The following is an 18,261-nucleotide window of genomic DNA, read 5'->3' as shown; positions in this document are numbered from 1 at the left end:
GCTTGTTCCTCTTGCAGCACAGTTTTTCTGGTCCTGCATACCAATTCAGTAATAATTCAGTTTCTGACCCATACCAATCCAAACTTATGGATTGACACAAGTGTGAACCAGCTCTGCTGATGAATCAGTTCAGTAAATGGGAATGCTGCTGGGTATCTTTAGTCTTTAGAAGAGAAGGTTAAGAGATGATATGATAGCCTTGTTTAAATATTTGAAAGGATGTCATACAGAGGATGGAGCAAGTCTGTTTTGTGTGGTTCTAGAGAACAAGACCTGGAGCAATAGATTCAAACTACAAGAAAAAGAGATTCCACCTGAACATTAAGAAGAGATTTCTGATAGTACACTTCCTCGGAGAGTGGTGAAGTCTCCTTCCTTTAAAGTTTTCAGTCAGAGGCTGAATGGTAATCTGTCAGGAGTGTTTTGACTGTGTCTTCCTGCATGGCAGGGGGTTTGAACTTGATGAGTGTGAGGTCTCTTCCAACTCTATGTTTTATAAAATTTGTGTGTGCATGTTACCCTGTTCAAGCATTCAGGGCTCATAAGTACAGAACGTATGGAGAGGGGGGAAAACCCTAATGGGAATGAGAGGGGAAAGCCCTGCTTCACTGACAATGTCATGGACACTGGTAACACACCCTTGCCAATATGTAATAACCATCAGTATTAAAAGGGAGTCCTGTACAGGAGTGAAAATATTTGTCCCACCAGATGTTATTAGACTAGTGCTTTAATCGACTCCAGCTAGCTATCTCACCTAATGGTGTGAGATGCTAAGGACCGCAGTCCAACTGCATCCTGTTCCTCCCACGAACGCAGGGTTTCCCTTGGGAAAGTAACCAAGTTTTCCTTCAATGGTGGCTGGTGGCTCCCAGGTGGTGAATCTGCTCTGGCTCTTAGTCAGATTTTGAAAGGAACAATCCAAGGTGTCCAACTTCTTTAAAGTTCAGGCTGAAGTCTATAACTTATTAATCATCCCACTGATAAAGAGGTCAAAGCCATCACTGTTTTCCATCCACATGGAAGAAAATGTTGCCCTTCAGACTAATGCCAATAATACATTGACTGAAAGACATGGCTAACTTTGATGTCAAAGAAAGTATAGCTAGACAAAAACAGGGCAGATAACTGTTGGGGGTACTTCCCACACCCCCTGCAAAATAAAAATCACAAAAAGTTTGTTCACAGAAGCCCTCCAGGATGTATAGGAGGCATTTTGCCCTTTTTAGGGACGCTAGGAGCCATTTTAGGCCCTGGAGATATCTTTTTAACAGTAGAAAGTGACTAGAAGTCACTTCTCTCCCTTGGACCCTTTAGCTGTAGAACATCATTAAGGCATCTTTGGGTGTCTTTGTTTTCTCTCTCTCTCTCAAAAACATTTTAAATATCTGCCATGAGTGGGATGTGAATATGCTTGTGGACAGAAAAAGTAGGAAAACATTTTCAGTATTCTTTAATATATTCCTAGTCTGTCTTGCATCATCCTTCATTTCTACACATGAAGATTAGTCTCCATAACTCATTGGGTTGCCTGGAGTCTTGAACTGCTAGATAGTATTCATTCCATAACAATTGCTAAATTGAGCTGAAAACTTCTATTAGGGCATCATGTGTCCACTTCCTCTGGGAATTCATTTAGTTTTAATCAGTTTTGCTTCTTCTAGTTTATAGCAGAAGCAACATAATGGCTGAAAAGAGCATGCCTGATGCTTTTATGCAGGTCTACCCACTTTACTGATCCTTTAAGAGGTGGTGGGTTCAAAATTAAAAGAAAGAGATGACAAGATAATCAGTCAAATTATTATTATCTTCTTCTCAGGTCAACTGTCAGCTGTTTGGATTTTTTAGGCTGAATCTACACTGTAGAAATGATGGCGTTTGACACCACCTTAAATGCTGTAGCTCCATCCTATGGAATCCTGGGATTTGTGGTTTTACAAAGTCTGTAACCTTCTCAGCCAAAGAGTGCTGCTGCCTCATGAAATGACAAGTCCCAGGATTCTGCCATGGAGCCATGGTAGTTAAATCAGTGTCAAACTGCATTAACTCTGCAGTGCAGATTAGACCTCAGTCATTCACCCCAGGATCATTTGCTGGTACAGCTGGGTACAAATGACCTCTGAAAATTCTCCTGTTTGTGAGTAAAGAAACTGTGGGAAGATTTTCCAACATTTTCTCAAGGGAGCTGACAACATGTTTTAAAAAATAAGGATTAAACTTTACAAAAACATCCAGTATGAATAAAAACTATGAATATAAAATATTATTTAAATATAAATATAAACGTCATTTAAAAGACAATTAATTAAACAATTTATAGAGTAGAAATATTAAAATTTTATTAGAATAATGTATGCAAACCATATAATAGCACAGCAAACCATTAAAAACTCACCCCAGTCAGTTTCTAAAAGTTTGTAGGCATAAAAATATTTTGAGCTGCCAATAAAAGGAGAGCAAGAAGAGTGCCATCCTCAACTGGATTAAACTTCAACTTGTCCACCTTCATCCAGTCCATTACAGAAACCAGGCACTAGAAACAGCTTTCTTGGAATCGAGTGGAAAGGAATAATAGAGCTATAGAACTATAATTCCACTTTAACTGCCATGGTCATGCCCTATGGAATCCTGGGGAATGTTTGGTGAGACACTATTGCTCTCTGGCTGAGAATTCTAAAGTCTCTATGGGGTTGTCTGCATGGGCAAATGGCCTGGGGTTCACCCCACCTAGTTTATATGTCTAGTTTAGATTGTCTAATTTAGATGACACAGGCCAAAACCCCAATGGCAGGATTGTACCGGATCCCACCAGTACACTGATCCAGAGGATCCGGTTTGACCTTGGAAAAGAGCCTTTGCTATGGGATAAAATAGCCCTGGTTTTGAAACTGCCACAAATTCAGGCTGTTCTGATAGCCTCCACCCACACTCTTTACCTTGCTGATATTTGAACCATCTGAGAAGCCGCCCCCCCAGTTACCCCCATCTGATGCAGAAATGGGGTGCCTAATGTCGTAGCAGCCAGACACCCCATTTCTTCATGACTGGGAAGCTTCTCAGATTATATGCACACTGGCAAGGTAAGAAGCCATAAGCTCCTTTTTTCTCATTCTTTCATAAATCAAAACAAGTTTACAGTCAGTGTTATTCACCCATTTCCCACATTTCTCTTCCAGGACTGGCTTTGGTGAATCATGGTACCATCCATCATCTTCTGCCACTTATCTGTTCGTTATTCAGCCAATAAAATTTAAATTTTTTATTTTTGAAATATTATTTTTTTTCTTTAAAAACATCACATCTTACTAAACTTTCACTTTCACTTTAATCATGAAAGGACATGGACTATATTAATTTTAGACTATTGTCTGTGTTTCAAGTGGCAGGTACAAAATATGTACAGCAATTTTTTCAAGAAGGAATCAGTTAGAACAGCTCTTAATATCTACTCAGATAGCCCAGTCTCCTTTTCCTGCACCATTACTTAAGAAAAATGGATTCAGTGCTTTCCAACCAAACTCCTCAAGCATCTGACCCACTGAAGCAGAGGGTGGGTTGAAAGCAGAAGGGGAGGAGGAAGTGAGAGAGAAAATTCACTTCCTTACCCATACAATCTAGATAACACAATGTGAGAAATAGTAAATAATTTAAAGGAATATACTGCAGCCCACTCCAAACAATATTATATGTACTGCAATCTCATTGCAATATTACATATTATACAGTAATATAACACTAGAAGCCAGAATAAAATCAACAAAAGAGGAGAACTGAAAAGAGTCACAACTGTCCTGTCTTTTTCCCCCAAAAGATTCCAACAACCTACATACAAACCATTATTTTGAAGAAGAATACAGGACCCTGACTTTCAAACCTAAATGGCCTGGTGTACTAAAAGGATCCTAGCTGCTTGAGAGCCTTTTATGGAGGCTTTCTACACTTTCGACATACATAATTCTATTCCTGATTTCCAGATCAACACTCACTTTTTCCTTCCTCTCTGTTCTTCAGTTGATTCCCAGTCTTTCTTTTCTACTCCCAGACTCCAAAAATTCACGAGCCCTTCTCTGCCCCCCAAAAGCCATGATACAGTAGACCAACTAGCTTATTTAACAACAGAATTATGTGTTTCCTTGCCTCTAAATTTTACCCTTCTTCTCCCAAGCCTTACTGACCTAATAAATCTGGCAGTTCAAGAGCCACCCCATAGTAACGAATTCTAAAATGAATGTATATGATTAATTTTAGCATCAGTCAGGAAATCTAGTCAGTCAAGCCATGTTGAAGGGAAATTAATCAATTAATAATTTAACAAGTTAATTTGATAGGCATTTTCAGTTTCTGGAGGAGACAGAGTAGTACCATAAACTTATGCTGACTTTGTCTCACTTCTGATTTGACTTATCCCTCTGTATGTGGGTTGAACAATACATCAGAACTAGAAAAGTTGGACAACTGGGGCAGGCTGACAAAAACTTTTCCCTCCAAATAATAAAAGTCGCTCTCTTCTCTTGAAAGGCACAAAACAGCCTTTTTTATTATTAGTAGGACCTCTCCTGGAGACTACCAAATTAATCCAAGTGAGCTGTTCTATTGAACAGAGGTGTCGGTGGTGGTGGAGAACTGGCCATGTATTCAGCTGGTAGATAATGATTAGTCAGGTAAGACTCACTGAGTATTGGTTCAAGATGCTACAGTACTGAGTTGGCTAATCATAATACATTAAATTTTACCTGCCATGCACACAGAGATTGTTTAATACTATATATTCTGAGCCATTTGGGTGTTCAAACCCATTCTGTAGCACCCCAGAAAATAATAATAATAATAATAATAATAATAATAATAATAATAATAATAGATTGAAGGCGAAGAAGTGATAGTTGCACAATATGAACACTAGACATCAATCTCAAAAGGCAATTCAACAGGCACAAGCCCAAAGAAAGCTGTCGGTGGACAGACCCAAGAGCCCAGACATGAATCAGCTCTTATTGGACAAAATTGAGAATTTATCATTAAGTTTGTCGGCGAATCTGGCTAAGGAGATGAACAATTTTAAAAAAGAAATTAAACAAGAGATAAGGTCGGATTTGAGGGAAATTAGCCAAACAGTAGACAAATTAATGTTGGACAACCAAAAAACAAAACAAAGGGTGGAAATTTTGGAATTTAGAACAGAAAAATTAGAGTCGGAATTTGTAAAAGTTGTTTCCAGTAAAGAGGAAGAACTGGATGAGAAGGCGGTTTGGGAACAGAAATTAAGAGAAAAATGTGTTAAAATTAGAGGTTTGGCAGAAGAGAAAAATGAAGATTTGGCAGATAAATTAATAACGGAAATTGCAAAATTTTTGAAAAAAGACCCAGTTTTTTTTGACGAAGAAATTGATAAATTATTTCGAATAAACTCAGTAATTGCTAAACAGAAGTGTCTCCCACGCGACGTGGCGGTTTATTTTGTGAGAAAACGTACTCGGGACCTATTCCTTACTAAGCATAACGAAACCCCCTTTACATATAAAAATCAGGAATTGAAAGTGTTGAAAGACATCCCAGGACGGATTCTCCGAAAAAGAAAAGACTATATAGTGCTGACGACGTTCCTCAGGAAAGAAGGGATTCCATACCGTTGGGATCTTCCAGAGGGTCTCATTTTTTGGTGGAATAAAAAAAGGACAAAGATATCTTCCCCGGACCAAGCAAGAGCCTTCTTAAAGAAGACATCACAAAGGAATAAAGAACAAAATAAAGGAAAACAAACAGAATCAGAGAATAATAGCCGGGAAGAAGGACTGAATAATTTAATAGTGGACCTAAATGATAAAGAAGAGGAGTTAGGAAGTGAAGAAGAACTAAACCGTAACCTCTTGGATAAATCCTTCACCGACTTGGAACCGCAAGAATTTTTATTGGAGGAAGAAAGAATCAGGAGAGAGGAACTGGATTATGAAAAAGGTGCTGCCGCAGCAATTGAACAAGAGTAGAAGACTGAGATTCCCTATCTGTCAGAGAGCCAAACCCCTGCCACTTTATCTTGTCTTCAATTTTTTCGCCTGAAAGTAAATCAGAATTCTTCCTTTTTTCCTTTTTAAAGTTTAATTTTTTGTTTCCTTCTTATTTATGAGAATAAGAAGGGAACTTTTCCCTTTATATCAAGAATTTAAATAAAATCTTTTTCGAAAAGAGCTTAAAGAATCCTTGGTGTCTGAATATAAGGTTTAAGAGATACTTCATAGACACATAAAAATGGAAGCGTATTTAAAAATATTATCATGGAATGTACAAGGGCTTAACACTCCACAAAAAAGAAAAAAGGTATTTAGTTACTTGCAAAAACTTAAATTAGACGTGATATGCCTACAAGAAACTAGGATAAAACAAAAAGACGTAAAACACTTGAGATGCGTGAAGTTAGGCCAGGAATTTATATCAGCGGCTAAAGGAAAGAAAAAAGGGGTTGTAATATATGTGAATCAGAAGTGGGAAGTAAAAGAAATAGCAAAGGATTCGGAGGGGCATTATATAATAGTGGAGTTGAGATATAGGAATCAAAGATGGTTGTTGGTAGGAGTTTATGGCCCACTGGAAAATAAGAGTAAGTTCTATAAGAAATTAAGAGAAAAAATTTTGGAACTAGAATATGACTCACTTATAATGTTAGGGGACTGGAACAGGGTGATGGACCCCAGTATAGATAGATTTTCAGAAAAAAAGATAAAAAAATCTCAAGGGAAATTACCAAAAGAATTCTTTAACATGATGGAGGTACTGGTGGTAAATGATGTGTGGAGATCAATGAATATAACAGAAAAAGATTACACATTTTTCTCTAATCCCCACAAGACATGGTCCCGCATAGACATGATCTTAACCTCGTTACATCTACTACCTGGAGTACATAAAGCAACAATATTACCAAAAATTTGGTCGGACCATAACCCGGTTCAAATAGAAATAAAAACGGGACATAAAGAATTTCATTGGAAATTAAATACGAACTTATTAAAAGATGAGCAATTAGTGAAAGAGCTGAACCTAAATATACAAACATATTTTAAAGAGAATCTAGATAAAGGCCCAGAAATTCAGACGGTATGGGATGCATTTAAAGCTGTGATAAGAGGGTGGTTAATTAAGAAAGCTTCCAAAAAAAAGAAACTTAAGAACGCAAGGATAGATACTTTAGTTAAAGAATTAGAACAAAGAGAAAAAATATTAAAAAGAAACCCTGAAAACAAAGAAATTTTAAACGAAATTAAGTATATACAAAAGCAAATTTCAATATTGATGGTGGAAGAAATGGATAAAAAACTAAAATTTGTAAAACAAAAATTTTTCGAATCTGCTAACAAACCTGGAAAATTTCTGGCATATCAAATTAGAAGGGAGAAGGCTAGACGTACGATAAGTATGTTAAAGGAAGAAGGTCGGATAATGAAGAATCAAACGCAAATTAAGAACTGCTTTCTGAAATTTTACACAGAATTATTTAAGAAACCAATAGTTAAAGACAGAAAGATAACGAATTATTTGAAGATGACTAAACTGAAAAAGTTCTCAGAGGAGCAGAAAGAGTTGTTAAATAACACGATAACTAAACAGGAGTTGTCGCAAGCGATACAGAGAGGTAAAAAAGGAAAGTCACCTGGCCCAGACGGATTCCCTAATGAATTTTATAAATCGGGTGAAGAAAGTGTTAGAGATCCTCTACTCCAGATAATGAACGAGGTATTAAAAGGTAGGATACCCCAAACATGGACTCACTCCAATACAATTTTGATTCCAAAAGAGGGGAAAGATTTGACCAACCCAAGAAACTACAGGCCTATTGCTTTATTAAATTCGGACTATAAATTATTTGTCTCAATATTGGCTGAAAGATTAAAAAAAGTTTTGAAGAATTGGATACATCCTGATCAAAACGGTTTCCTTCCGGGAAGAATGATAAAAGATAATATTAGGAACTTATTGAATTTAATAGAAATCCATGAAAAAAGAATTGACAAAAAATTAGCATTATATTTTATTGACGCCGAAAAGGCTTTTGACAACATATATTGGGAGTTCATGTTTGGGGTGTTAGACTCTGTGGGGGCGGGAGAAAAATTCCAGACGGCAGTGGAAGCCATATACGATAAACAAACAACAAGTATCTTGGTGAATGGAGAAATGACATCATCGTGTAATATACATAAAGGGGTAAGGCAAGGGTGCCCTTTATCTCCATTATTATTTATCATGATGCTGGAAATATTACTCATAAATATAAGAGATAACCAGTTAATTGAAGGATATAAATCAAGAGGAGAAGAATATAAATTAAGGGCTTATGCTGATGACCTAGTCCTGACAATAGCAAACCCATTGGATAATTATCAGCAGATCATTAAAGCTTTAAAGAAATTCGGTAAAGTGGCCGGATACCGAGTAAATATAGAAAAAACCAGTGTTTTGACTATGAATTTGAATAATGAGGAAAAAAAGCTGCTGCAGGAAAAATCGGGATTCAAAATTGTCAAAACGGTTAAGTATTTAGGGATAAATTTAACGGCGAAGAATATAGACTTATTTAGTAATAATTATGAGAAAACATGGAAAATAATTAAAAGGGATTTTGAAAAATGGACCAGGCTAAGATCCTCATGGATGGGCAAAATTGCAATTATCAAAATGATGGTGTTACCTAAGTTAATATTTCTTTTCCAAAATTTGCCAATAATCGCTAATGATTTACCTTTTAAGAAATGGGAGACAGATATTTCCAAATTTATATGGAATAAGAAAAAAGCAAGAATTAGGAGTAAGGTATTACAAGATTCGGTAGATAAAGGAGGATTAGCTCTCCCAAATATAAAGTGGTACTATCACGCGTGCGTTTTGGATTGGGTAATGGATTGGCTTAAATTAAAAGATAAGAGGGTAATAAACTTAGAGAAAGTGGACTTAAAGTTTGGATTACATGGTTATCTTTTTTATGACAAAATTAAAGTAGATGGGAACTTCAAAAACCACATTATAAGGAAAAATTTATATAAAATTTGGAATAGATATAAGGAAAAATGGTGTAATCAACTACCACTATGGACCTCACCTAACGAAGCCTTCTTTAAAAGAGAAGAATTGAAGGAAAATTACTGGGTGCTATATGAGGATATAACTAAATTACAAAATGGAGATAGAATCATGAAATCACAAGAGGAGTTAAATAAAGAAGGATATAGGTGTAGCTGGTTTACATACAGACAGTTTAAGGAAAGATTTGTTGAAGATAAGAAAAAATCAGGGATTGGACAGGTAGATCAGGATTTGGAAAAAATAATCAAGGACCCTAGACATAAAATCGCGAAATTATACAGTGCAATTAGAAAGTTGGAACTAGAACAGGAAACAATTAAAGAATTTATGATTAAATGGGCAAGGGACATTAAAGAACCAATACAACTGGAACAATGGGAAAAATTGTGGAAGATAAAGATGAAATATACACCAAGTATAATGATTAGAGAGAACTTATATAAAGTAATGTATAGATGGTATATGACCCCTTTTAAAATTGCTAAAATGTTTAAAAACAATAAGAACAAATGTTGGAAATGTAAAGTAGAGGTGGGGACATATTTACATAGTTGGTGGTATTGTAAAAAGCTAGAAATATATTGGAGAGAAATTCACAATGAGATTAAAAAAATTTTTAAGACAAAAAGTATAGGGAAGGCTGATCCAAAGATGTATCTCTTGAACATGACAGACACCAAGGACTTGGATAAAGAAAATGAGAAATTACTCTTCTATTTGACTGCAGCGGCAAGAGTTCTGGTGGCTAAATTTTGGAGATCAGAAGAAATACCAACGATTGAAGAATGGAGATTGAAAGTGCTCGAATACTTCGAAATGGATAAGCTGACAACAATAATAGGCAATGATACCTTAAATCAGTTCGATAAGAAATGGGATCCATGGAATATTTATATTCAGAGGGTGGAAAAAACAAAAACAAAAAACAAACAAATTCTGTAAATAAATAGGACAGTCTGATACGGAGGGTGTAAGTGAAAATAAAGATAGTATAGGGAAGGTGGAAATCCTATTGTTTGATATTTTTGAGTCTATGGAGAATGTATAAATATTGTTAAAAGAGTTAGTCTGATGATAAAAGAAATATTTGGGGGAATATGGATTTGTCTGTGGAAGAGATAGGAAAAATAAGTTATGAAGAGGACAGTAACTATTAGCATATACTAGTTAGGTACGGAGATTTTAAAGTATTGCTTGCTTGTCTTTTTATGTGATTTTCTTTTTTCTTTTTTTTGTAAATGAAGATGTAAAGATGTATTTCTGAATAAATAATAATAATAATAATAATAATTATTATTATTATTATTATTATTATTTGTATACCGTTTTTCCAAAGATCAAAACGGTTTACAGGCTACTAAAACTGTTACAGACCATCTTTATAAAAAATAGATAAAATCCAGTAATACAATTATACAATTATAAATGAACTTATAACCGAGGAAGCCTCATTTCAATGTACTAAAGTCAAAGCTATTAAAGATTATATAAAAATTTCTTCTTAATCACTTCTGTCATTATCATTCTTAGCTGCTCTTGCAAAAACCTTATTTGATTTCTAATCTTTTTATTAGTTGGGGATTTTTTTAATTCTTGTTGTTTTTGTCTAATTTCTTCTGTCACTTTCTTCATTGTTTGTTGTCTTTTTGTATTCCATATTATAGTCATTTGAGTAAATACCCCTCTAATAACCACTTTACTGGCATCCTACTCCACATTATTTTTGTCCCTTTATTTAAATCTAATTCAAAATAGTCCTTCAAATTTTTCTTACATACTTTAACTATCTCTTCTTCAAACAGCAACAATTCATTTAATCTCCATTTGTTAATATGCATTTTATTTTTCATTACCATCATCTGCCACAGCCACTGTTTGATTTGTGTTTATTATGTCTATTTTTTTTAATATTTTAAAGTATGTTTTAAACTATATACTGTTTAATTGTATTTGGAAGGAGGGGGAATTCTGGGATGAGATTGTATTTTTTATTTTGTGAGCTGCCCCGGTTGTGTTACACAGAGAGGTGGGATATAAATAAATTTTATTATAATTATTATTATTACTGATAAAATTCCCACTTTCCCAATTTTATTAACTAGGTTATTTGAAAACCAAATCATATCTATTCTGGATAGTGATTTGTGGGATTCAGGGGGTGAAAGGTGAAATCTTTTTTATCTTTTTCTCTAAATCTCCAAGTCTCTATTAACTGCAATTCTCCATGTATCTATTAACTGGAGTTTTTCTTCAAAAAATTCTTTGGTTAATTTCCCCTGATCTTTCTTTCTTTCTTTCTTTCTTTCTTTCTTTCTTTCTTTCTTTCTTTCTTTTTGTTGCTGAGTCCTGCAGTTCATCCCACAAACATTTATTTTGAAGTAGGACCCACTTAAGAATGTGTGCATCTTTGGAATAAAATTAAATATGGAACCAAATGAAAATTGCTGAGCACTCTCATTAATACCTATTTTATGTGACTGGAGATATGCAAAAGGTTTTTCTTTCTGGTAGCAGCAAGAACTGAGCTTGGCAGATGCCGCTGGCAGATGCCATTTTCATTGTCCAGAATGCCTTGAATGTTGCATCATTCCAAGGCATCCTGGGAAACAATGTCAACCGTGCACTGAATTGGCTCTGTGATCCTGAGTTGTACATTCAGATTCTGAATTACACAAACCTGGATCTCTGCTCTGGCTTGTTCTTCTGAGTCTCTCCTGTGGATATAGCATTTCCAGATTTATTTTGCTTTGCTTGAGCTTTTGCCTTTTTTTGACCTACTTCCTCTAAACATTTACTACTCTCTATGAGACAGCCCAATCTGTTTGTACACAGACCTTTTCCCTGAAGGATTGGCAGAGAAGCTCCATTGAAAATTACTGGCTTTTCATGGTTGCAAGTAAAGCAATAGACTCATGCAAGTCACGAGCTTCAACCTTAAAACTATAAGAGTCCTATAATAATGCACGGATTGCATCAAGTATAGAGAAGAATCAGTCACATTAAACATTACATTTTTAAAAAAACAGTCAGTTTGTATGCTATATGGCCAGACCAGTGTGAAAGGATTGTTTTATTTTATCATAGAATAATGTGTTCACAAAGAATGCATAAATATGAAGGTAAAGCTGGTAACTATATCTGACTTTTCTGAACTTTCAAGTATGTTGTTTTACTGCTGTTAACCTAGTTTATGAAGTATAAAATTTCCTTTGAGAGTGCTTACTTATTTACTTACTTAACATTGGTTTTGTATGCACATCTAATGAATGGATTCATAGATACCTTGGCAACAACAGCTCAAGGATATAACAAAGAAAACATTTTGCTGTAGATGCTGAGGGACAATTAATGGCAGCATCCCTATGTATTGTTATAGTTATCAGATATCACTCCTGATATTCTACCAAACTGTGTCATGGCCAGGAAACAATATCTATAGTATAGTTACACTAATAAGAGCCAACTCAGTTCTTAATGACTCTGCATTGACTTTTATGGGACAAAAAATGGCTTTCAATTTGGGACTCAACTGGTGTAGATGACCAGCTTCTTGCAATCTCAAAGGAACCAAACGTTGCAGTGAGGAGCATGAGAATACACTAGGTTAGTACAATGAATACAGAACTGGAAAAAGCCCCACATATCGGTCTGATATCTCCAGTTATTTCACATATTAATCCCACATACTAATAGTCAACTTATAATAGCTAGTATCCAATTATGTCACAAAGTCTTTTGTTCAAGTAGTTGCAAATTTGCAAAGTTAGGGCAAGGGTGGCATCCATAACAGTTTTTTCTTGCATATGTAGTTGTGCAAGGCATTGTAAACTAACTGCATGCATTATGAACTGCATAAACATTGTGATGGAAGCTTTGTATTCTTCAAGGTAAAGTTACTTTGTGGAGAAATTGATAAAGGCTCCCAAATTTGATGTTGATAAAGGTTTACAAGGGTCATTTATAAAGTTCAAGCTTCTATTTATTGGGACTTTTAAGGGGGAGGGCTTTTTTATTTTTAGAAAGTAGCAAAGCTAAATCAGACAAGTGGTGCCCCTGTTATGCTGTGATACACAGTCATCTGGATTTTACAGTCCCACACCAACATTTATATATTGTGGCTTCTAGATTACTTCATTTTCAAAATACTATAATTGAATTCAAAGTCCATCTGTAAATTATATCCTCTTTTTTTCCTCCCCTGCTAGTGATTTTATTCTTTTCCTCATATCAGCTGCTTCCTGATGCTTTAATATGAGTTGGACTTTAATATGAGTTGGATGTAGCTGTATTTTGTTGTTGTCTTTTTATAACTTAGATGTTGCTTTGTTATGCCAAGACAACTTTTTGTACACTAGAGTCATCATTTAAACAGCAGCAGGATGCTGAGACCGATGTTTGCTAAGAAGCTGTTGCTACAGAAAAAGCCAATGGAGCACAACACATTGGGCCAAGTGACAGGAGGAGTGGAGGGCATTCTGGGTCTCTGGCTCCTAGCCCAGGGAATATAATTGGGGAAATATTGTTCCCTTGCCATGCTCTATTGTTATACAAAAGGGTTCCCAGCATCTTAGGCTTAATACAGCTCTCCCTTGATCCAAGACTTAAAATGAGATAATATTTTAAAACTAGACAGTTAGTCTTTTTTGCATTCAGGGTAAGGCTGGAACCATCTGAACTACAGGGGACAAAAGATTGGGAGGGAGGGGATTAGAATTTAGGACTCACTGAATCAAATAATGTATTTATTAAAACAGAGACCATTTGTGAAATATGTCAGAAATCAAGAGAGTGGATAGGGTGGAGAAGGAATAGCAAAGTTTTTACATAGAAGAAATGCAGTACAGCATACACCAACAGAAGGTCCCTACAGATGCTTGTCGCAGTGTACTCAGCTATAAGGAAAAGAGATGGCCATATCGTTGCTGATCCCCCTACTCTCTAGCAACATAGAAATGGCTAGGTTGAGGAGGGGCCTGCAATAGTCAAATTGTAGTTTTGGGGGGAATAGTTCTGGGAGTTGTATCTATGGAGCTGTAGCTATGTCTCCCAATGCAAGATCTTAGCCAAGTATTACTACAATCATCCCTTTGTATTCAAGGAGGATCTATTCTGGACACACACACACACAACACAGATAACAAAAAACATGGGGCCTTAAGTCCCGTGTTTTTTTTATGGTGGCAAGGCATGTGTGCAGCCAGTTGCACTCACTTCCATTACAAACAACAGGGGCTTGCCATCCACAGGAGCAATAGGTCCAATGCAAACCAGAAATATAAACTTGAGCATGCAATGGACACTAGAGATGGGAACAATCTTGCACTTGGACATATTTTGGTTGTGACAGGCCATCAGCAAGATCAGACAGCCTACTGGGAATTCTCCAATATCCAGCAGAAGTATAGGACAATAAGCCCTTTATTCTTCATCATATTTTGCACAACTGAAAAAAATAGTCTGTGCAAAATTAGTGCATGTCTTCTAGCAATTAAAACATAAATGCAAAAAAGGGGAAGAGAAAAAGAGCAGCTAAGGCTCAATCCAGATGGGCCTATAGTGCACCCTCATCACGTACTAGGGGTTGGCCAAGGGCGCCCTGCCCATACGTGCCTCACCCCTGGCATGTGACGAGAGGGTCAAAATGGTGGCATCAAAATGGCGGTTTGTCCGCTGCGGCTTCCTCACAGAGCAAAACAGGGCACAGGCAGACTGCCCTTTTTGGGCTGTCTGTACCCCACCAAAGTGTTGGAGAAGGAATGCACAGGATAGGAATATGGGGTAGGCATATTACAATAATATATGCTGTAAAGTTAAAAAGGTAAAGGTTTTTCTTTTGACAAGGTTGTCAAGTCATGTTGTAGGGGGCTGTGTTCATCTCCATTACTAAGCCAAAGAGACAGCATTATCAAAAATAACTCTGTGATCATGTGGCTAGCATGACTGCACAGAACACTGTTACCTTCCTATCACAGTGGTGCCTATTTATCTACTTGCACTTTTACATGCTTTCCATCTACTAGGTTGGTAGAAGCTGTGACTAGTAATGGGAGCTAACTCTGTCATACGGTGTTTGGGCCTTAAAATGCAAGCCTGCCACTCTTGCAATCATCAGAGTCAGCATCTTAACTGCTGAGCCACTGAGCCCTCACAATATAAGCTGTACATAAGTCTACTTAAAGGAGCCCTTTAAGTAAGCACAGCAAGCATAAGGAATAGGGAAATTGATCAAAACCATACCTAAAAAACCCTAAAACACATTTTAATGACCCATAGAAAAAGGGAACACTTATAATTGTTTTAAATTTTGCACATTTATAGAAATCAGATTCCAAAAGTGCAAAATCTCAAAATATTGACCAGACCTCCCCATATATCTCATTAGACTGCAGTCAGGAAATATGTATAAGCATTTTATATTCACTGTATAAAGGTAAACCAAGTCAGAATTTATGCCTTACATGATATGTACAGTGAGCTCATGGAGGGTAAAATCATGGTTATGTTACCTAATAGAATAGAAGCAGCTCTTAAGAATTTATAAGCAGGGCCTGTATGCATATAAACTGACTGTGAAGTCTGCTCATGGAGAAGAAGGCTATCAATGACTGCTAACTGTGATAGATATTTATTCCCTCCAGTGTCGGTTGCAGTATGCCGCTCCTGCAAGACAAGTTATTGAAGAACACAAATAGGAGAGTTACTATTTCATTGATTTCCCTCCCACAGCCACCTGGCTGGTGATATTTTTAGAGAACGTTATGGCTACACCAATGATACAATTTCAACATTTGCCAGTATCATACATCTAGTGTAACATTGTGGATCCCATGATTCCTCTCTAGGTTCAAACCCCAAATGCAGAGTCATGGTTTTATTTACAGGTGCCTCTTGAATATTCCTTGCCTAAGAAAATATTATGAATACTTGCTTAAGAAGCTTCTTCAGTGTACACACACATGCACATACACACACACAACTAGCAATCTCAGTCAATATTACTGTAGGAATATTCCTGTAATACCAGCATTTATGTCCCTTCATATTTTGTCCTATTTGGCAGATTATTCATTTGACATGTGATAGGGATGGAAAGAATAGTAAAAAATATTCAGAAAATGGTTACAAATGTGTTTCATATTCTGCACAAAATTCACATATAGGTTGTTGTTGTTGTTTTTGTCCAGAAAACAGCATTATCAGTAATATTTACATACAGAATAAGGTTTGAACTTGTGAATAGTTTTCAAAAGCTTAAACACTTTATGACAGCAGGAAGAAAATTGTTTAAAAATTCTCATTGCTGCTTTTGAGAATCAAATTAGCAAGGAAGTACATCCCTGGTGTACATAAGAAGAGCTAGGAGGTGATGCAAATCAATGTATTATTATTATTATTATTATTATTATTATTATTATTATTATTAACCTTTATTTATTAAGCGCTGTAAATTTACACACAGCGCTGTACATACAATCTTTTTAATTAGATGGTTCCCTGCCCTCGGGCTTACAATCTAAAAAGACATGACACAGAAGGAGAAGGGAGTGGTGGAGGGAAAGGGGATGAGGTCCAGCAGTTCCTCTCTACCTCCAAGGCCTGGACCAAGGCAGATGGACTGGAGGGAGGGTTTGGCTTCATAATGGATGGTTAATCTTCTTCCAGGGAAAATACATACTCTCAAGTAGGATAATACATATACAGTACATAGCAATACAGGAAATGGTTCGATAAACAGGCACCCAAAGAACATCAAATAGTAAGCGACAATTATGCAATGCCTGGGAAGGCTTCTCTGAATAGGATGGTTTCCAGCTCCGTTTTGAAGCTGGTTAAAGAAGTGATGGCTCTTGCTTGTGGGGGAAGAAGGTTCCAGGAGTGAGGGGCAGCAAGTGAAAAGGGGCGAATCCAGGATGGGGGAGAGGAAATCCTGGGCTGAGACAGAAGCCCTTGACTGTTAAGGAAAAAGCAACATGGGACATACAGTAATTGAAATAAAACATGTATGTGAGAGTCAGGGTGACTCAGCAGAAGCAAGTAGCAACCACACAGGTGTAAAAGATAATGGAATTAACAAGTCCTGAATGCCAAGGACAGAAAATGTAAAGTGGATAATTGGAAACACCTGAGAATTGTTAAGTGGTCAAGGCTGAGATGATGAAATCATCAAATCTGGATAGAAACAAGAGAGCCAATGAGAATGGATGTACACGCCCACTGGGTGGAAACTGACAAGAGTGGGTGGTATGATCCAAGGACTATATTAATGACTATGAATCCCAGTGTGTTTTGTGGGTAGTAGTTGGGTAGTATTGGAGTAGTGAGGAGTATTGTTGTGTTGGATAGTTTGGAGCTGTATATAGTAGAATAAAGTAGATCTTTTATATAAGACTACTGAGTTGTCTGGTGTCTTGGGTGAAGATACAAGAACCAGCTGGATCCTGAAGAAGTGGGAAGACTTCTGTGGAAGCAAGAGTGAGAAGGCTTGGAGAGTTTGTCAGGGTCTTCAGCCTATTCTCTGTAACTCTGCTGCTTTAGAGCAAAGCTTTATCCACTGGCCAAAACTGGTCAGCGTCGGTGCGCAACAAGGTGGTGAGTTCGAGCCAGAGGTGAAGAGCTACAACTCCCATCATCCCTGACAATGACTACCAGAATGGAGGGCCCGAGTGGGAAGGCAAGGAGAAAGAAGGTCTGATAAGTAAGGAGGGGCTAGACCATGGAGGGCTTTAAATGTCGACAGCAGGAGCTTATACTGAATATGGAAAGGGAGGGGGAGCCAGTGAAGGGAAGCCAAGACAGGAGAGATGTGGTCAGAGCGCTGGGCAGTAGTGATAATGCGTGCAGCTGAATGCTGGACAGAGATTAAAGGACAGAGGTGAGAAAGAGGAAGCCCAGCCAGGAGAACGTTACAGTAATCAAGTCGTGAGACCACTAGGGCATGGACCAGGATCTTGGCAGTGCAGGCGGAGAGATATGGTCGGATTTTGGCAATATTGTACAAAAAGAATCTACAAGCCTTGGCTGTGGTCTGGATCTGAGGGATACACGACAGAGAAGAATCAAAGATAAAACCAAGACTGAGGGCTTGCTGGACTGGTTGAATAGAAGTGTTGCACACAGAGACAGAAAAGGAGTGTTGAAGGGTGGACTTAGGCGGAAAGACAAGAAGCTCCGTCTTGGACATGTTGA

This window comes from Sceloporus occidentalis, unplaced genomic scaffold (genome assembly GCF_023333645.1).
Source record: "Sceloporus occidentalis isolate IW3139 unplaced genomic scaffold, rSceOcc1.0.p SCAF_6, whole genome shotgun sequence".
In the NCBI taxonomy this organism is placed as follows: Eukaryota; Metazoa; Chordata; class Lepidosauria; order Squamata; family Phrynosomatidae; genus Sceloporus; species Sceloporus occidentalis.
The sequence above is the reverse complement of the archived record's forward strand: the minus strand, read 5'-3'. Positions refer to the sequence as shown.